General features: G+C 47.7%; 1 long non-coding RNA gene across 1 annotated transcript; it reads left to right on the top strand.

The window, feature by feature from the left end:
• Positions 1-12,555: 12,555 nt before the first annotated feature.
• LOC123094365 (uncharacterized) lies at positions 12,556-13,385 on the top strand. The gene is made up of 3 exons (XR_006445815.1): positions 12,556-12,745; positions 12,830-12,905; positions 13,326-13,385. It is a non-coding gene; the product is annotated as an uncharacterized lncRNA (long non-coding RNA).
• Positions 13,386-17,967: the final 4,582 nt, after the last annotated feature.

Here is a 17,967-nt window from a genome sequence, read left to right as displayed (position 1 = left end):
TCAGCGGCGCCGCTCTGAACCTCGCCATAGGAAAAACAGCGATACCGGCACAAGAGACAATAGCACTCCGGATGATGCCGAAGACGAAAACAATCCCGCCCAGCCAAGTTTCGAACAGGCTGGACGGGAGGACGGCCAAGCTAGCCCTGATGAACAGGCAATGGATGAAGACTCGGAGGATGACAATTACATGCCCCTCTCCGAAGATGAGGTAAGCCTCGGCAACAATGAATTTATCGTTCCTGAGGATCCCGTCGAGCAGGAGCGCTTCAAGCGCCAGCTTATAGCCACTGCAAAGAGCCTGAAGAAAAAATAGCAACAACTTCAAGTTGACCAAGATCTGCTAACTAACAGATGGACTGAGGTCCTGACAGCCAAGGAATACAGACTCGAGCGCCCAATCAAAAGCTACCCGAGGTGCAGGTTGTTACCTCAATTCGAGGACAAGGCACTAGAGTCTATACCACCAGCGCAGGTTGCGGCTGACCGACCACCTAGTGGCCGAGATAAAGCGGCATATCAGCCCGCACCCCATCACCAATCAAACAAAAACACGATGGCCCAGGGCTACACGCACGACCTACAAGACGAACTGAAAAACAAAGCTGGACAATCAAGATCGATCTACGGATCACGGGGGCGCACCCCAACGCGTGACGATGATTGCCTCGCCAGATATACTAAATACAAATCCGCCCGGGCCGAACACAGCAGACCAGATTCATCCGAACTGCATCGCGATGTAGCCCACCATAGAGGCGCCGCACACCCCCTATGCTTCACTGACGAAGTAATGGAGCATGAATTCCCAGAAGGGTTTAAACCCGTAAACATCGAACCATATGATGGGACAATAGACCCCGCGATATGGATTGAAGATTTCCTTCTCCACATTCACATGGCCCGTGACGATGATCTACATGCCGTCAAGTACCTCCCACTAAAGCTCAAGGGACCAGCTCAGCATTGGCTGAATAGTCTGCCGGCAAACTCCATTGGAAGTTGGGAGAACCTGGAAGACGCATTCCTCGACAACTTCCAGGGCACTTATGTGAGACCACGAGACGCTGATGACTTAAGTCACATAACCCAACAGCCCGGAGAGTCAGCCAGGAAATTCTGGACCCGGTTCTTAACTAAAAATAACGAAATTGTCGACTGTCCGGATGCCGAAGCCCTAGCGGCCTTTAAGCATAACATCCGTGACGAGTGGCTTGCCTGACACCTTAGCCAAGAAAAGCCGAAATCCATGGCAGCCCTTATGACACTCATGACCCGCTTTTGTGCGGGCGAGGACAACTGGTTGGCTTGTAGCAACAGCACCTCAAGCAAACCTAGGACTTCTGAACCAAGAGATAACAACGGCAAGCCCCAAGGTAGCAAACACAAGCGTTGAAATAATGGCGATAACACCGAAGACACGGCAGTCAATGCCAGATCCAGTGGCCCCAAGTCCGGTCAATGGAAGAAGCCATTTAAAAGAAACAGTACGGGCATGTCTAGTCTGGACCGTATACTCGACCGTCCATGTCAAATTCACAGCACCCCAGGAACACCAGCCAATCATACCAACAGAGAATGCTGGGTCTTCAAACAAGCCGGCAAGTCAGGTGCCAAAAACAAGGAGAAGGGGTTGCATAGCGATGACGACGATGAGGAGCCCCGGCCACCGAACACAGGAGGGCAAAAGAAGTTTCCCCCGCAAATAAAAACAGTGAATATGATAAACGCCACCCATATTCCCAAGTGGGAGCGGAGGCACACACTAAGGGACGTCTACGCGATGGAGCCAGTCACCCCAAAGTTCAACCCATGGTCGTCCGGCCCGATCACCTTTGACCGCAAGGATCGTCCGACCAGTATCCGTCAGGGCGGCTCAGCTGCACTAGTCCTTGACCCAATAATTGATGGATTCCACCTCACATGAGTCCTTATGGACGACGACAGTAGTCTGAACCTGCTGTATCAGGACACCGTGTGCAAAATGGGTATCAATCCTTGAAAGATCAAACCCACTAAAACCACCTTTAAAGGTGTTATACCAGATGTGGAAGCCCGCTGTATAGGCTCTATCACTCTAGAGGTAGTCTTCGGACCCCCGGATAATTACCGCAACGAAGAGTTAATCTTTGACATCGTCCCTTTTCGCAGCAGCTATCATGCACTGCTCGAACGAACCGCGTTTGCTCGATTCAACGTGGTGCCACATTACGCTTATCTTAAGCTCAAGATGCCCGGTCCATACATCGTCATAACAGTTAATGGCAAAGCTGAACGCTCCCTCCATGCCGAAGAGCACACCGCCGCCTTAGCAGTAGAAGCACCGAGTGGCATCTTTCAATCGAACCTTCAGTCGATAGCCAGGCTTCCGGACACCGTCAAAAGAGTTCGAACTACTCCGCGGCAAGATAGCCCAGCTCGTCAAGAGCTCAATCAACCACTTCGGCGGTAGGCGGAGGCAAAGCTAGGTTAGGCCCCACAATGCGGCTCAACAGCTCCGTGGCACACAAACACTTTTTTGCATTTTCTTTGTAGGTCCACTTTTGCCCAGGCCATCACTGGCGACATGGTGACCAGACACGCGAGGGGACGAACATACCAAGGAGGGAAACAACTCGAACACGTAAGGGAATCCTTAGATATTACCCTTGATGATCATCCGATTATTCGCTGGATCCGCACACAACCCTTCCCCTGGTCTCAACAGCTTTGTCGGTGTACAAAAGTAGGGGCTCTCCTTTTGACCCCTTTACTTGTGCACGGGCAGTCAGAGCCACGCGTCGTGGCCACACATAGCAGGGCAAAGGAGGGAAGCCAGAGAGAAGCCGAAAACTCGAGACAAACAAGGCAACATCAAGGACCAAGGCCACAAAGTGCAGACGGGCGAAGCAGGTTTCCCCGACAAGGCCCTTGCCGGGGCAGCTCGCCCACACCGGCAGAGCGAGCCACCCTTGAACCCACGGCCTCCAATGTCAACAACCACGTTGGACCAGGGTTCGGGAGGCACCTCCGTGGTGGCATGCAGATCTTTGTGAAGACATAGAATGCTCAAGATCAGATGGGGGTTGAGAGGTAACAATCCTCACCGAAGACCCTTACTGAAGAAATCCACAAGACCCCCAGAAAGATCCTTGCCGGGGACGCCAGCGCGCCACAGCAAGACCCTTGCCGGGCCACCTGGCAAGACCCTGGCTAGAGGCAACAGCAGGGCCACTGCCAGGCCCGCACCAACCACATTCCCGTCGCGGTTCGCATGTAGCTGCCAGCCCAACCAGCTGGGCAGGCACCTGCGTGGCAACATTCAGCTTCCAGGCCAACTCAGCACACACCTGTGTGGCGGCATGTAGATCTTCGTGGAGGCTCCACCACCACGCCACCTCAGCTGCTTGCCTGCCTACATGGCACCGCATGCATTGCTGGCCAGGGCGCGTGTTGAAGCAAGGAGGAGCAGCGAAGGACGGGCCGGGCCTCGCTCCCATCCCCGATAAAGTGAGGGACACCTAAGCCATGCATTAAATGCATCTTGTCCTGTAATACGAGCGATAAGCTCGCAACACTGTAGGCCTTTCCACCTCCTATGTGCCACTGTGCCAGCCCCTTTCGCCTATAAAAGGAGGCCCATGGCATACAGGAAAAGGATTCAGCTCTTTCGAACCATGCAGCACCCGTGGCTAGTTTGAGAGCTCAAAAACACTTAATATATCCACCAAGCAGGACTAGGGTTTTACGCATCCTCGTGGCCCAAACCTGGGTAAACGATCCTCGTGTCAATTGCCAATCCTGCTCTTCTCACAACCCCGCGCCCCGCAACTGTAATAGGGATTCTTGTGATCCCATAGGTGTCGTTTCCCACCGACATCTTTGGCACGCCAGGTAGGGGGCGCAATTGTGAGAATCCGGTCTAGCAGTTGACCTAGCCGTTCTTCATCGCCATGGCTCCTAAGAAAAAGATGACCACGTCGATTGGTTCATCGGGGACCGGATTGCCAGTACCGGTGCGGACCAGTAGCGGGCCAGTCACAGAGAGGACTCGTGGCGTGGCCCGCGAACATCCACATCACCCTAGAGGTCCAGGCCTGGCGAGCAGTATCGTTCGCGCACCAGGCGACGAGCCGCCAGTCACGGGCTCCAAAGACAGAGTCGGTCCCCGCAGGCAGCGCGGGGCCCTCATGGGACGACGCCATCCCGCCAGATGGCGGTGCTGCGGCCTCCAAGACGTCAACACTGGCGCCCACGACGCGCTCTTCTTAGGTTGTGCGTGACGAGCAGCGCCGCCCTGCTGGTGACCGTGGGTGCCGTCCTGGGAAGAGTCCCATGCGCCCTTGACATGACGAGGAAGGCCAGCATGTGCGCCGAGGTGCTGACAGGGATGGCAAACGGCTGCAGGGCCGTGACGCGGCTCCTTCTAACGCGGTTAGAAGTTGAGGTGCATCGCAGTCCACCCAGCTTTCGCCGCCACCCACGTCGGCGGAAGCCCTAGCACGTGTGCAGCTGCTCCTCGATTTTCCTCCCGCCGCGAAGAAGCTCGACGAATGGAGGGCCACCGTCCGGAGCCTCGTCGGCATCGCCAACAACGATGTGTTGTGGCCGGCGGGACCCGTAGGCCGTCGCTCTGTTGGGCCACCGCATGCCGGCGGAGGCCGTGCTGGAGGCGATGCAGCCACGATGCACTCCCCTCCTCCATCCCGACCACCGCGGGTGTCGGTCCGTCGCGACGACGCTCGTGATTATATCTCCATAGTGTCGTCCGACCGGCGAACCCACCGTGACCAATGCCAGGTTCTTCGAGAGCGAGTTCATGAAGACGCTTGAACCACCATCGAGCGCCGGCGTTGACGCGCGCCACCAGTCGGACAGACGGGCAGGGCTCACTACGGACCACCCAGCACCGGGAGGCTACGGTGGCCTGCCTTACGAGGTAGGTTGTCCAGCTTTCACCCGTGAGCTGCGGCAGTTCCAGTGGCCCTCCCACCGCACGTTCAAGCCCGCCGTTGGCAAAAAGTACAACGGCAAGACTCACCCGTCGGAGTTCCTCAGCATCTACACCATCGTGATGCAAGCTGCTGGGGCCCACGACGACAAGGTGCTTGCCAATTACTTTCTGTTGGCACTCAAGCCCAATGTTATGTCATGGTTGATGGACTTGCCGGTAGACTCCATTTCTTCTTGGGCGGATCTGTGTCATGAGTTTGTTGGCGCCTTTACCGAAGGCCACTGTAACGCCCCGGATTCGATGCGCCAGGTGTCTGCTAGTTATTCTCCGTCGTTGCCATGTCATTTGCTTGCGTGTTGCATTTTGCCATGTCATCATCTGCATTCCATCCGCATGTTTTCCAAAACTTGCATCCGTTCGGGTTCTCCCGGTCCTCTTCGTTGTCCGTTCGGAGTCCGGACCATTCGCGCGCGCCCGTCGCCCCCTCTCAGACCTTGTTTCATGTGCGGGTGTTAAACTTTCTCGGAATGGCTCGAGCCTTGCCAAGCGGCCTTGGTATACCACCGGTAGACCGCCTGTCAAGTTTCGTGCCATTTGGAGGTCGTTTGGTACTCCAACGGTTAAATGGTTAACCGTAAAAGCCTCTTTGTGTTGCAGCCCAACATCCCTTCCAAAGTGGCCCAAAACCCATCTAACTCCCCTCCATGCTCTCGTTCGTTCGATCACGATCGTGTGGGCGAAAACCGCACCCCATTTGGACTCTCCTAGCTCCCTCTACCTATATAAATGCCCCCCCACCTCCGAAATTCCGGGTCCAAACCCTAGTCCTCTTCCTCCCGCCGCCACCAGACACGTCCGGCCGCAGCCAGACACGTCCGCCGCCGTCCCTGGGCGAATCGCAAGCCGCCACCTGTCCCTCCCCGTCCCGCGCGCCGCCGCGGGCCTGCGCAAGCCCGCGCGAGCGCCGCCGTCTGCCTCCCGGCCCGCGCGCCATCCGCCGCGCGCCCTGCGCCCCTCCGAGCCGCCGCCCCGGCCAGGGCGCGCGCCGCCCGCGCCTCCCCGGCCCCGCGCCGCCAGTGCCCGCTGCCTCGCCCCGTCGACCCCGCACCCCGTCGAGCTGGAGCTCCGCCGGCCGCCGGATCCAGCCTCCCCAGCCACGGATCCGCGCGCTGCGCCCCGCCGGCGTCGTCCCCGGTGCCTCTTTCCCGCCGGCGCCTTTCCTCTTCTTCTCCGGCCGCCGTCTGCCTCAACCCCGGCGAGCATCTCCGGCGAACCTCGTAAACCGTGCAGATCGAAGGTTGACCCCGATTTTGCCTAAGTCCCCGATTTATTTTGATATTATCATGCCATGTTCAACGCATCGTATCTCTGCATCCGTAGCTCCATTTCGTGCGTGTAATATGTCAAATTGTTCGTCTCAACGAGTACTTCATTTCATTCCATTGCATCATATTCATTTGAGCTCATCCTTATGCCTGAATCATCGTTACAAGAGTGTTTCGTGATGTTGTCTGCTGTCTGTTAATAGAACATGCTCTTTTGTCATTTTTGCCATGATTGATGTGTGTATCCTATGAGGTTGATGTCTACATGTGTTTTGATTTATGCCATGTCTTCTTTACAGAGGTGCTTACCATGTATTTTTGTGATCAATGTGGTGACTAGCACAAGCATGCAAACTAGGCATCGTGATGTTGCTGATTTTAGTCCCTGTTCTGCTGTTATTTTGATGCCATGTAAACTTGATGCTACAGAGAGATCCATGCATATTTTGAGATACACTGCAAGAAATATGTCAACTTATGACCTTCTGTCAGTGACCCTGGAAGAATTGGTCATAGATTTATGAGCATTTGAGACCAATTGGTCAAAAGCTGTTCGAGGGGCTCCAAACCCTAAACCATTGCGACCATTTTGGTCAGAAAGGTCATAATTTCCTTACATGGAATGGTCATAAAGCTAACAGCGCTAGTCCGCTGCCTTATTTCTAGTTGTTAACGACCAATATAGAATGTCATAGCCTTGTAAATTGTGGTGGGTTGCTATGACTAGGCGCCACCTCATCAGTTTTGCCTATGTGTCATGTCCATGTGTCAGTTTTTGCCCTAGGTTGTGAAGCAACCTATATTTCTGTCATTCCCAAAATTCCCAAAAAAATCTCATAAATTCTTTGGGTCATATCTTCGTCAAATATGTAAAAACCTTCCTTGCCTAGTTCAAAAATAATTCAAAAATATTCATTTTCCTATTCTGTTCAGAGTAACAGTTTGTGAAGGAAGTACCACTTTGGCATGTCCAAATAGTATCCATTTTCTACAGTACTTTCCTATGCCCAAATAACCATCCTCCACCAAATGCCAGCTCAATCCATTCATTATTTTGAGCCGAGCTTCAACATTCGTATTTATGTCCAGTGTGGTGGTTTGCAAAGCAAGTACCACCTAGGGTCCTCCTTTTGAGCTGAAAATTTGTGAAGACGGTCTTCTTAGTAACTGATCATCCTCAGCCAAAACTCACGCCCATTAGCCATGTACATTTCCCGTACCGCTAATCAAACACTTGGCCGCTAATTCATGTTTGAGCATCGATCGGTCTCCTCGTGAGAATCTTATGTTGTAATTTTGTTCCTAGCACCTACCTGGGGAGTGCTCAACCCACTAGACATGCCTAGGCTGCCCAGAACACATGGCAACGCCACGGTCACGCGGTGACCACGCGACGGGCATGCGAGTTTACGCGCTCTAGAGTTGGGGCCCTCGGCCACCGCCCAAACCTCGACGTATCACCACCAAACAATGTATTTATGATTAAATAGGTACTTATGTAACTAGAAATGATTTTTGGAAAAAATAAATAGCAAACTATGAGGCAGCTGCAGTTCAAATTTGACCCGCTTCCAACTGAATCGGCGGGAATTTGTCTTTTTCACCAGAGGTGGATCAAAACTTTTGACACCCAACCATTTTGTCAATTGTGCATTAAATATGTCCTAATATTTTATAAAAATGATTTGGTACAATTTTGCAACAAATATATGGTAGGTCCTTCACAAAAAAACCTCATTTCGGGCACTCGAAAAATGGAAAATGAATTTTCCGTGCAAAGAAAATGAAAACTCCCTTTGGCAACATTGTTTGGAATTCCAAGATGCACCCTTGTGCACAATATGAGATCATTTGAACAAACTATGCCATGAATGTGACCATGAGATTGAGCGTTTGGGTTGAAATCCATGAATCTTCACACATGATAGCTCATTTATGAGAACACTTTTCTAAAATAATTTCTGTATTACAAGATTATTATTTTTCCTGGAAACTTGGTCACACATAATGACACAATGCGAAGGTTTTCCAATTTTTTGATTTTTTTTGAATTTTTTATGCCCGTTTGAAAATGCGGTCAAAACGACGGGCTTGACCGTTCCTAGCTAGTGGTTGAATCTTGGAAAACTTTTGATGTGTCTCTGATTAAATAGATACTTATGTACCTAGAAATGATTTTTGGAAAAAATAAATAGCAAACTATGAGGCAGCTGCAGTTCAAATTTGACCCGCTTCCAACTGAATCGGCGGGAATTTGTCTTTTTCACCAGAGGTGGATCAAAAATTTTGACACCCAACCATTTTGTCAATTGTGCATTAAATATGGCCTAGTATTTTATAAAAATGATTTGGTACAATTTTGCAACAATTATTGGTAGTTCCTTCACAAAAAAACCTCCTTTCGGGCACTCGAAAAATGGAAAATGGTTTTTCCGTCCAACGAAAATGAAAACTTCCTTAGGCAACATTGTTTGCCATTCCAATATGCACCCTTGTGCACAATATGAGATCATTTGAACAAACTATGCCATGAATGTGGCCATAAGATTGATCATTTGGCTTGAAAGCCATTGATCTCCACACATGATAGCTCGTTTCTGAGAACACTTTTTTAAAATAATTGCCGTATTACAAGTTTGTTATTTTTCCTAGGAACTTGGCCACATATGATGACACAATGCGAAGGTTTCCCAATTTTTTGATTTTTTTTGAATTTTTTATGCCCGTTCCAAAATGCGGTCAAAACGGCGGGAATGACCGTTCCTAGCTAGTGGTTGAATCTTGGAATTTTTTTGTGTTTCTCTGATTAAATAGATACTTATGTACCTAGAAATGATTTTTGGAAAAAATAAATAGCAAACTATGAGGCAGCTGCAGTTCAAATTTGACCCGCTTCCAACTGAATCGGCGGAAATTTGTCTTTTTCACGAGAGGTGGATCAAAATTTTTTACACCCAACCATTTTGTCAATTGTGCATTAAATATGGCCTAGTATTTTATAAAAATGATTTGGTCCAATTTTGCAACAATTATTTGGTAGTTCCTTCACAAAAAAACCTCCTTTCGGGCACTCGAAAAATGGAAAATGGTTTTTTCGTCCAACGAAAATGAAAACTTCCTTAGGCAACATTGTTTGCCATTCCAATATGCACCCTTGTGCACAATATGAGATCATTTGAACAAACTATGCCATGAATGTGGCCATAAGATTGATCATTTGGCTTGAAAGCCATTGATCTCCACACATGATAGCTCGTTTCTGAGAACACTTTTTTAAAATAATTGCCGTATTACAAGTTTGTTATTTTTCCTAGGAACTTGGCCACATATGATGACACAATGCGAAGGTTTCCCAATTTTTTGATTTTTTTTGAATTTTTTATGCCCGTTTTAAAATGCGGTCAAAACGGCGGGAATGACCGTTCCTAGCTAGTGGTTGAATCTTGGAATTTTTTTTGTGTTTCTCTGATTAAATAGATACTTATGTACCTAGAAATGATTTTTGGAAAAAATAAAGAGCAAACTATAATGCAGCTACAGTTCAAATTTGACCCGCTTCCAGCTAAATCGGCGGAAAGTTGTCTTTTTCACGAGAGGTGGATAAAAGCTTTTGACACCCAACCATTTGGTCAATTATGCATTAAATATGTCCTAGTATTTTAGAAAATTGATTTGGTCCAATTTTGCAACAAATATATGGCAGGTCCTTCACAAAAAAACTCTTTTTGGGCACTCCAAAAATGGAAAATTGATTTTTCGTTATTCAAGGAATAACACTACTAATTATTTGAAAACTTAACTAACATTGTCATAAAAAGAGAAGGAAACTTACCATCGGGCATCGTGGTGTTGCGTTGGAGCTCACACTGCAATGGAGTTTCGCCGGGCGCTGTGGTGCTGTGTTGGTAGCGCCTATTGTTAATCAATTACGACAATTTTAGATGGTCATAAGCCCGCACTTCGTTCTGATTGGTCTATGGGCATGTCACGCGGATCAAGCATTACAGACCGTCGGATACTGCCAGATCCAACGGCCCACACCCTCATCCTCTCGCCACCCACACCCACCCGAAAGCAGCTCTCCTCACCTACACCACACGTCGTTGAGGACACTGACATGTGGGCCTAATTCCTCGCGGGCCCACCTATCAGTGGACGAATGCCACCACTCACCCACCGCACACCACTCACCCACCCACACCACTCCCCCCTCTCCCCCGCACACCACTCCCCCCCACGATCCGCAGCCCAAACCCTAACCCCTCTCCCCTCTCCCTCCATTGGACCGCCGCCGCCACCTACGGCGGCCGATCCCGCCGCGACCTCCCCTCCCACCTCAAGCCGCTCCTCCTCGCCTTCGTGGACGACCACCTGCTCCCGCCGTTCGCGCCCGCGCTGCTCGTCATTGCCTCGCTCCTCGCCCGCGGATCGCAGAGCATCTCATGGCGTCCCCGGCGCGGCCAGCCTCCGTCTCCGGCCCCTTCGGCTCCGCCGCCGACCTCGCCATCTTCTCCACTCTGACCACGACGCGGCGGGCGGATCCAGGCCGTGCGAGCGAGACGGCGGCCAGATCCTCGATGGCGAGGACACGCAGCGGTCCCCGCCGGCCAAATCAGGTCCGTCTCCTCCCGCAGCTGAGTCGTTTTACTGGCGATTTGCCTCGCATGGCCACGACCTCTGACCCCTTCTCATTGATTTGCTCGGGCGGCCGCCTCTCCCACCATCGACGGTGCGTGCTCAACGCAGAGATCCGCCGCGCCAAGGCCAAGCTCCTCAAGGAGGATCCACCCAAGCTACACGCCGGCCACAGCCCCCCTCCCCATGCAGCAGCTGTCGCCGCCGTGTACCTCGACAGATCTGCCGCCCTCGACAGCGTCAGACGAAGGCGGGGCCTCCGCCGCTGCAGGCACAGTCGCCTCTGCCGCTGCGGTCCTCAACCGACCCTGCCGCCCTCGTCCAAGGCATCCTCGTGTGCAACACTAGCTCGATTAGGTGAGCTCGCATGGCCTTGTTCACTCAGTTTTCTACATGCGCCTGATCCATGCAGGTCAGGGATCAGTGATTGAATTGTTTAGACACCTTTTTTGGATAAAACTTGTTTATCTGTGTCGTCATTAAAGAAGGATGAAGATTTGCACCTTTGCATTAGTGAATTATAAAGAGAAGTGAACATATAAATATAGGCCAATTTGCTAGCATTCTGGTGCTTATCAACACTCGAAATCCGCTTGTCTAGCTTCAACCTATCTTGCTTTGCTATGAATATTCCTTTGGGATGACTAAAACTGGAGCTATACTAGCCTATCTCTGCTATGTTCCATCCACTGTATCTGTTTAACCAACCTGATCCTCCAAACATAAAAGCTCAAGTGTGTACTGAATCATGTGTTATTTAGTTAGCTGAGCAGTATCTTTAGTTTTCTAATGATTGCTCAACTCTCAATTCTGAATAAATAAGTAGCTGACCCTATTGGTTCTTTCTTTCTTCAGGGCTATGAGTTGATGGCCACGCTGCTGTTTTGCCCTACTTGATAATTCTTTTACTGTCCGGTCTGCTCTGCTCTGCATAGTTTCCAGTTGCTTATAAAATGATAAAACTGTGGTGATGTGAGGTCCGCCAATGGTTTGTAATTTTGGTTTCATCCCCAACCTCTCCAGCTAGCTTCTTCTTCACATCATATCATATTTGCACCTGCTGCTGCATCATGGATTGGATGGTCACCTACTAGCTAAGTAGATTAGCTTGTATTGCCATCGAATTAGTCAATATTGTTTCACTTGGCTTGTTTCTTGTACTAGGTCTGTCAATTACAGCATAAACAAACAAATTGCTTAGCTCTCAACTATGAATACATAGCTAGCTGAACCTGTTCTTTCTTTCTCTCTAAAGAGCTATGACTTACATGGGTCAAGCTGCTGTTTTTCTGTGCTCGATGATACTATTGCTGCCTGTATACTGATACATGTGGTGATATTTACCCGAACTGAAGTTGTGAATGTACCATTATTTTCCTGCTCACAAGCATTTGATCTCTACTGGAATATTAGTGTTTTTTATGGGAGGAATATCACAATAGTAGTGCATTTTCCTGCTGTTTTATGGGAAGCCTCCTCCCATTATCACAATATCACAATACTGTAGCCATTAAAGCTTGTTCATCCAGAAATTTTACATTACATACATTGTGCTATATATAGTGGCCGTTCAAACTTGTTAAACAACCTTCTGTTGTTGTTCCTGTAATCTCTGATTTGTAGCATTGTTGGTTTTGCTCTTTTTTTGTCTTAAAACTTGATGGGCCAAAGATCCTTTGTTTGTATGTTATCATCACTATGATCTTCAGTTTTCCATACACTGTGATCTTCAGTTTTTCATTGCGTGTTTTTTCTGCAGTTTGCTTGGTGTGTGGACAGGGCCAAAGGACAAGATGCTTCAATCCGGCGAGGACAGAGCCAAATGACCAAAGTTTGTTCATCTGTTGCCAAGGTGACCCCTCTCCTCCTCCTCTCTATTTTTTGTTCATTTTCTCATATGATCTGATGCGTGCTCTCTTGCTTGGTGTGTGTGCAGTTTGGTACCATCCCGTGGGGAGGGCCAGGGACAAGCTGCTCCGATCCGGCGAGGATGCCCACCATCTATTGTTAAGGTGATCTCTCTCTCTCTACATATATATATACATATCCTGTTATGATGATTCTCAGCCCCGCCCCGCCTTTAAGCTATGCATTCAGAAGAAACATTCTATAGTAAAGTATGGGGTTGTTGATTAAACTGCTGCTGTGTTCACTTCAATGAGAAAAAGTGTAGTTAATTCAGGTTGTGAACATTTCTTAGGAGTTATATTAAGACACATACTGTATGAGAAAAACTGCTGCTGTTGTGTTCACTTCAATGAGAAAAACTGCTGCTGTGTTCACTTCAATGAGAAAAACTGCTGCTGTGTTCACTTCAATGAGAAAAACTGCTGCTGTGTTCACTTCAACTGAGTTACTCCTTTTTTGAATGGAATGTTCATAATATATTGTCTCCAGTTTTTCTAATTTTTATCAGCTGATTCATGTAACAGGGCGTCCGTGGAAGGCCCAGTCCTGACTCTCCAGTGAGCCGCATTTGATCGCTATTGAAGGAGCTACATGTAGAAGAAGAAAATACTTGTAGAGCTTGTAACTGATTCCCATAGTTGTAGAGCTTGTATCAGCTAAGCTTGTATTACGTGTAACTTGTAGAACTTGTAAATGCTACAGCTTGTAGGACTTGTCATTTGTAGAGCTTGTAAATAAGCTTGTATATGCTACAGCTTGTAGGACGTGTCATTTGTAGAGCTTGTATTGAATCTGGCTATTGTTATTTGAAGTATCTTGTGTGTTTTTCCTTGCCAATTTAACTACTAGTTATTTTCTTATTGTCAAATTGAAATATGAAGAATCTGGGCCTAATAGCTAGGACCCACTTATCAGAACCTGACAAGTGGGATCTGTTTGACTAGTGGACCCATTTTATAAAAAAAACTAAAACTGTTGTACAAAAAGGCCATGACCCATAAAATAAAAAGGCCAAATTGTTGGGCTAGGCCCATGTAGCTAGAGAAAATTAATAGAGAAAATATACAGTAAAAAGGCCGAATTGTTGGGCTCGGCCCATGTAGAAAATCGAATTGGACCGGGCTGAATCTTGTGCCACATCAGCTTGCCACGCTGGATGCCTACGTGGCCTGGGGGAGGTTGCTAGTGACCAAAATGCCACAGTAGGAATATTTTGGTCGTAAACGTCTTTGACCATTCCAGAAGAAAGGTCGCTATAGTCAGTTTATGACGGCCAGCTTTTGACCTTCTGTTTTTGGTCACAAAAAGGTCGTAAATGGAAATTTGTGACCTTTCAGTGACCAATAGTGGTGGTCACAAGTTGACATATTTCTTGTAGTGATACTTCAGTAAGGATGTTTTGAACATATGGTTATTATCTATTCATTCATGCCCCTGGTTGCAATTATGGAGTAGTCTAGCATGTCATTTCATGCTCTACTTTTGCTTCAAAATGTTTCCTGGCAGATTGTTTACATGTTATTCAATTTTGCCAAGGTTGTTGTAGTTGATCCTTGCATGCTATGAACTTGTTCTTGCATTGGTTTGTTTCATAAACATGTCTTCTTGATGATGCTATGCTTATCTTGTCATGCAACTACTTGTGGTGAGTGAATCGAGCTTGTTAAGTAGTGTACTTGATGTTGCTGTTTTGCTAGGCTGAATCTGTTATTTCGCGATGCTATGTAAACCTGCTGCTACTAGTCATTCTATGCATAATCTGGAGATGTTCGCTAAATATGTTTTGTTCTAAATGTCATCCTCTAACCATCCATGTCCATGGTTGCATTTATAGGTTGCTGTAGCTTGTTCATATCTTAGTTCAAAGTTGCTTGATAATGTTGCTGTCAGCCTGTTAACATTAAGTTCAGTTGTTGCCATGATTGTTGCTAGTGTTCCATGCATCCTATGAGCTTGCTATTGCCATGCTTAGCTTCATAATCATATCTTCTCGCTGTTGGGTGCCTTGCCATGCCATTTATTGCTCTGTGGTGAGTGGTACAAGCTCACCAACATGCCTTCATATTTCTTTTTCTGCCATGTTTGAATCTGTAATATAACTTGCCATGTTTACATGGGTGCCATCATATTTTCTGATCCTTTTTGGCTTATGGTCAGTAAGGGACTTCTGTTCTATGCTTTTAGAAGATTCATGCCATGCCTTTGTTTGCCATGATAAGTTCCTGTAACATGTTGTTTGATAGCTCTAAACATTGCAACCTGATGTTATTTTCTGCAAAGTCTGAACTGTTATTATTTGCAATCTTGCCATGTGTGTTTGAGCATGTTCTAGTGATTTTTGGAGATAGCTCAGTGTTCATGTTTTGTTATGCTTTACCTGTACATCATGCCCATGCCTTTTGTTTTCTTGTTGAGGTCCTGTAGCATGTTGTTTTGATGCTTGCAATATGCCTAGTTGCTGTTTTAGACAGATTGTTGTTATGACTTGTATAGAGTGTATGTGTTGAACCGTTGCTCCGTTTTGAGTGTGCTCTATATGAAACTTGCTTAGAATTGCATGTAGCTTCATATTATCATGTTGCATCCTTGTTTTGAGGTGTTTTCTTGATGTTTGGGTGCATTTTGCATCAATGCCATGTTTAACTTGTTTTGCTCATATCTTCTAGGCCGTAGCCCCGAACTAAGTGAACTTTATATGTAACTTAGCTAGAATCTCGTGTAGATCATCTTGGTGCATCTTAACTTGCTATTTAACAACTTGAACATAAGGTTTATTCAGATCTGGACCAATTTCGAAATTTGCATATGAGGACTTACCGGAATTGTTATATGTTGTTCCCGGCCTCATTTAAACTTGCCTTGATGTGTTGCTCTTGTTTGCATCATCTCTTGCCATGAGTATCTTCATGTAGTCTTGTCATGCATCATGCTTGTTGTGCATCATGTCTTGTATATGTGTGGTGTGTTTACTATGTTGTGTACTTCTTCTCGATAGTTCCCGTTTCGTTGCGATCGTGAGGACTCGTTCGTCTACGCTTGGTTCAGCTTCATCCGTTCATCTTCTTCATGGACTCGTTCTTCTTCCTTGCGGGATTTCAGGCAAGATGACCGCTACCCTGGATCTCAATACTATCATTGCTATGCTAGTTGTTTCATTCTATCGCTATGCTGCGCTACCTATCACCTGTTCTTCAAGCCTCCCATTTTGCCATGAACCTCTAACCTTTGACACCTTTCCTATGCAAACCATTGTTTGGCTATGTTACCGCTTTTGCTCAGCCCCTCTTATAGCGTTGCTAGTTGCAGGTGAAGTTGAAGATTGCTCCATGCTGGACAGGATTTTGGCTGGGATATCACAATATCTCTTATATTATTAATGCATCTATATACTTGGTAAAGGGTGGAAGACTCGGCCTTAAGCCTGGTGTTTTGTTCCACTCTTTCCACCCTAGTTTCCGTCATAACAGTGTTATGTTCCCGGATTTTGCGTTCCTTACGCGGTTGGGTGATTTATGGGACCCCCTTGACAGTTCGCTTTGAATAAAACTCCTCCAGCAAGGCCCAACATTGGTTTTACCATTTGCCTCACCACCACCTACCTTTTCCCTTGGGAGTCGCCCTCTCGAGGGTCATCTTTATTTTAGCCCCCCCGGGGCCAATGCTTGTCTAAGTGTTGGTCCAAACCGAGCGATGTCCGGCACCCCCTAGGCAACTAGGGTCTATGCCAACCCGACGTCTGGCTCATCCGGTGTGCCCTGAGAATGAGATATGTGCAGCTCCTATCGGGATTTGTCGGCATAGCGGGAGGCTTTGCTGGTCTTGTTTTACCATTGTCGAAATGTCTTGTAAACCGGGATTCCGAGTCTGATCGGGTCTTCCTGGGAGAAGGAATATCCTTCGTTGATCGCGATAGCTTATCATGGGCTAAGTTGGGACACCCCTGCAGGATATAATCTTTCGAAAGCCGTGCCTACGGTTATAGGCAGATGGGAATTTGTTAATGTTCGGTTGTAGATAACTTGACACCAGATCCGAATTAAAATGCATCAACCGCGTGTGTAGCCGTGATGGTCTCTTCTCGGCGGAGTCCGGGAATTGAACACGGTCTTTGGGTTATGTTTGACGTAAGTAGGAGTTCAGGATCACTTCTTGATCATTGCTAGGTTCACAACCATTCCGCTTGCTCTCTTCTCGCTCTTATTTGCGTATGTTAGCCACCATATATGCTTAGCCGCTGCGGCAACCTCACCACTTACCCCTTCCATTCCCTTTAAGCTTTGCTAGTCTTGATACCCATGGTAATGGGATTGCTGAGTCCTCGTGGCTCACAGATTACTACAACAACAGTTGCAGGTACAGGTTTTGCGATGATCGTGACGCGAGAGCGATGTTTGCTTGTTTTGGAGTACTTCTTCTGCTTCTTCTTCGATTAGGGGATAGGTTCCAGGTCGGTAGCCTGGGCTAGTAGGGTGGATGTCGTTTGAGTTTCTGTTTGTGTTTCATCCATAGCCGGATGATGCTCTTATGTATTGTGATGTTGTATTCGTGTGGCATCGTTTGCCTTATGTATGTATCCCCATCTTTTATGTAATGTTGATGCAATGATATCCACCTTGCAAAAGCGTTTCAATATGCGATTCTATCCTTGGTGGGACCTTCGAGTCTCTTTTGGATAGGGTCGCATATTGGGCGTGACAAGTTGGTATCAGAGCCTCGACCGACCTTAGGAGCCCCCTTGATTGATCGTGTAGTTTGGCCATTGTTGAGTCTAGAAGAAAACTGTTTTTTGGAGTCTAGTCATATCGGAGAGTAGGAATTCTTTTTACTCCTCAGCCCCTTCGTTGCTCTGGTGAGGAATCTTGACGTAGGTGTTTTGAATTACTTCTCTTCCCCTTCAAATTTTTCTTTAGGATCACGTAGTTGGTTTTCCGATCGTTGGTTCTCATCTCTTTTGATCCGGTGCATTTCTCGTCAAGTTGACTCGAGCCTCTTCATCATTGAGTTCAATCCTCAGTTGTTTTCTTTCCCACCCGCCCACCCCTTTTCTTCTCAAAGCCGGAGTCCGTAATTGACTATCCTTCCTACTCGTGCGAAGAATTTGTTTTCTTTCCTCAATGTTTCCAACCGGTGTCTTCTCTTCAAGTTATTCGTCGATTTCCCCTTCCA

This window comes from Triticum aestivum, chromosome 1B (assembly GCF_018294505.1).
Source record: "Triticum aestivum cultivar Chinese Spring chromosome 1B, IWGSC CS RefSeq v2.1, whole genome shotgun sequence".
Taxonomy (NCBI): domain Eukaryota; kingdom Viridiplantae; phylum Streptophyta; class Magnoliopsida; order Poales; family Poaceae; genus Triticum; species Triticum aestivum.
Note: the sequence above shows the minus strand (reverse complement) of the source record. Positions and strands in the feature narration are given on the sequence as shown.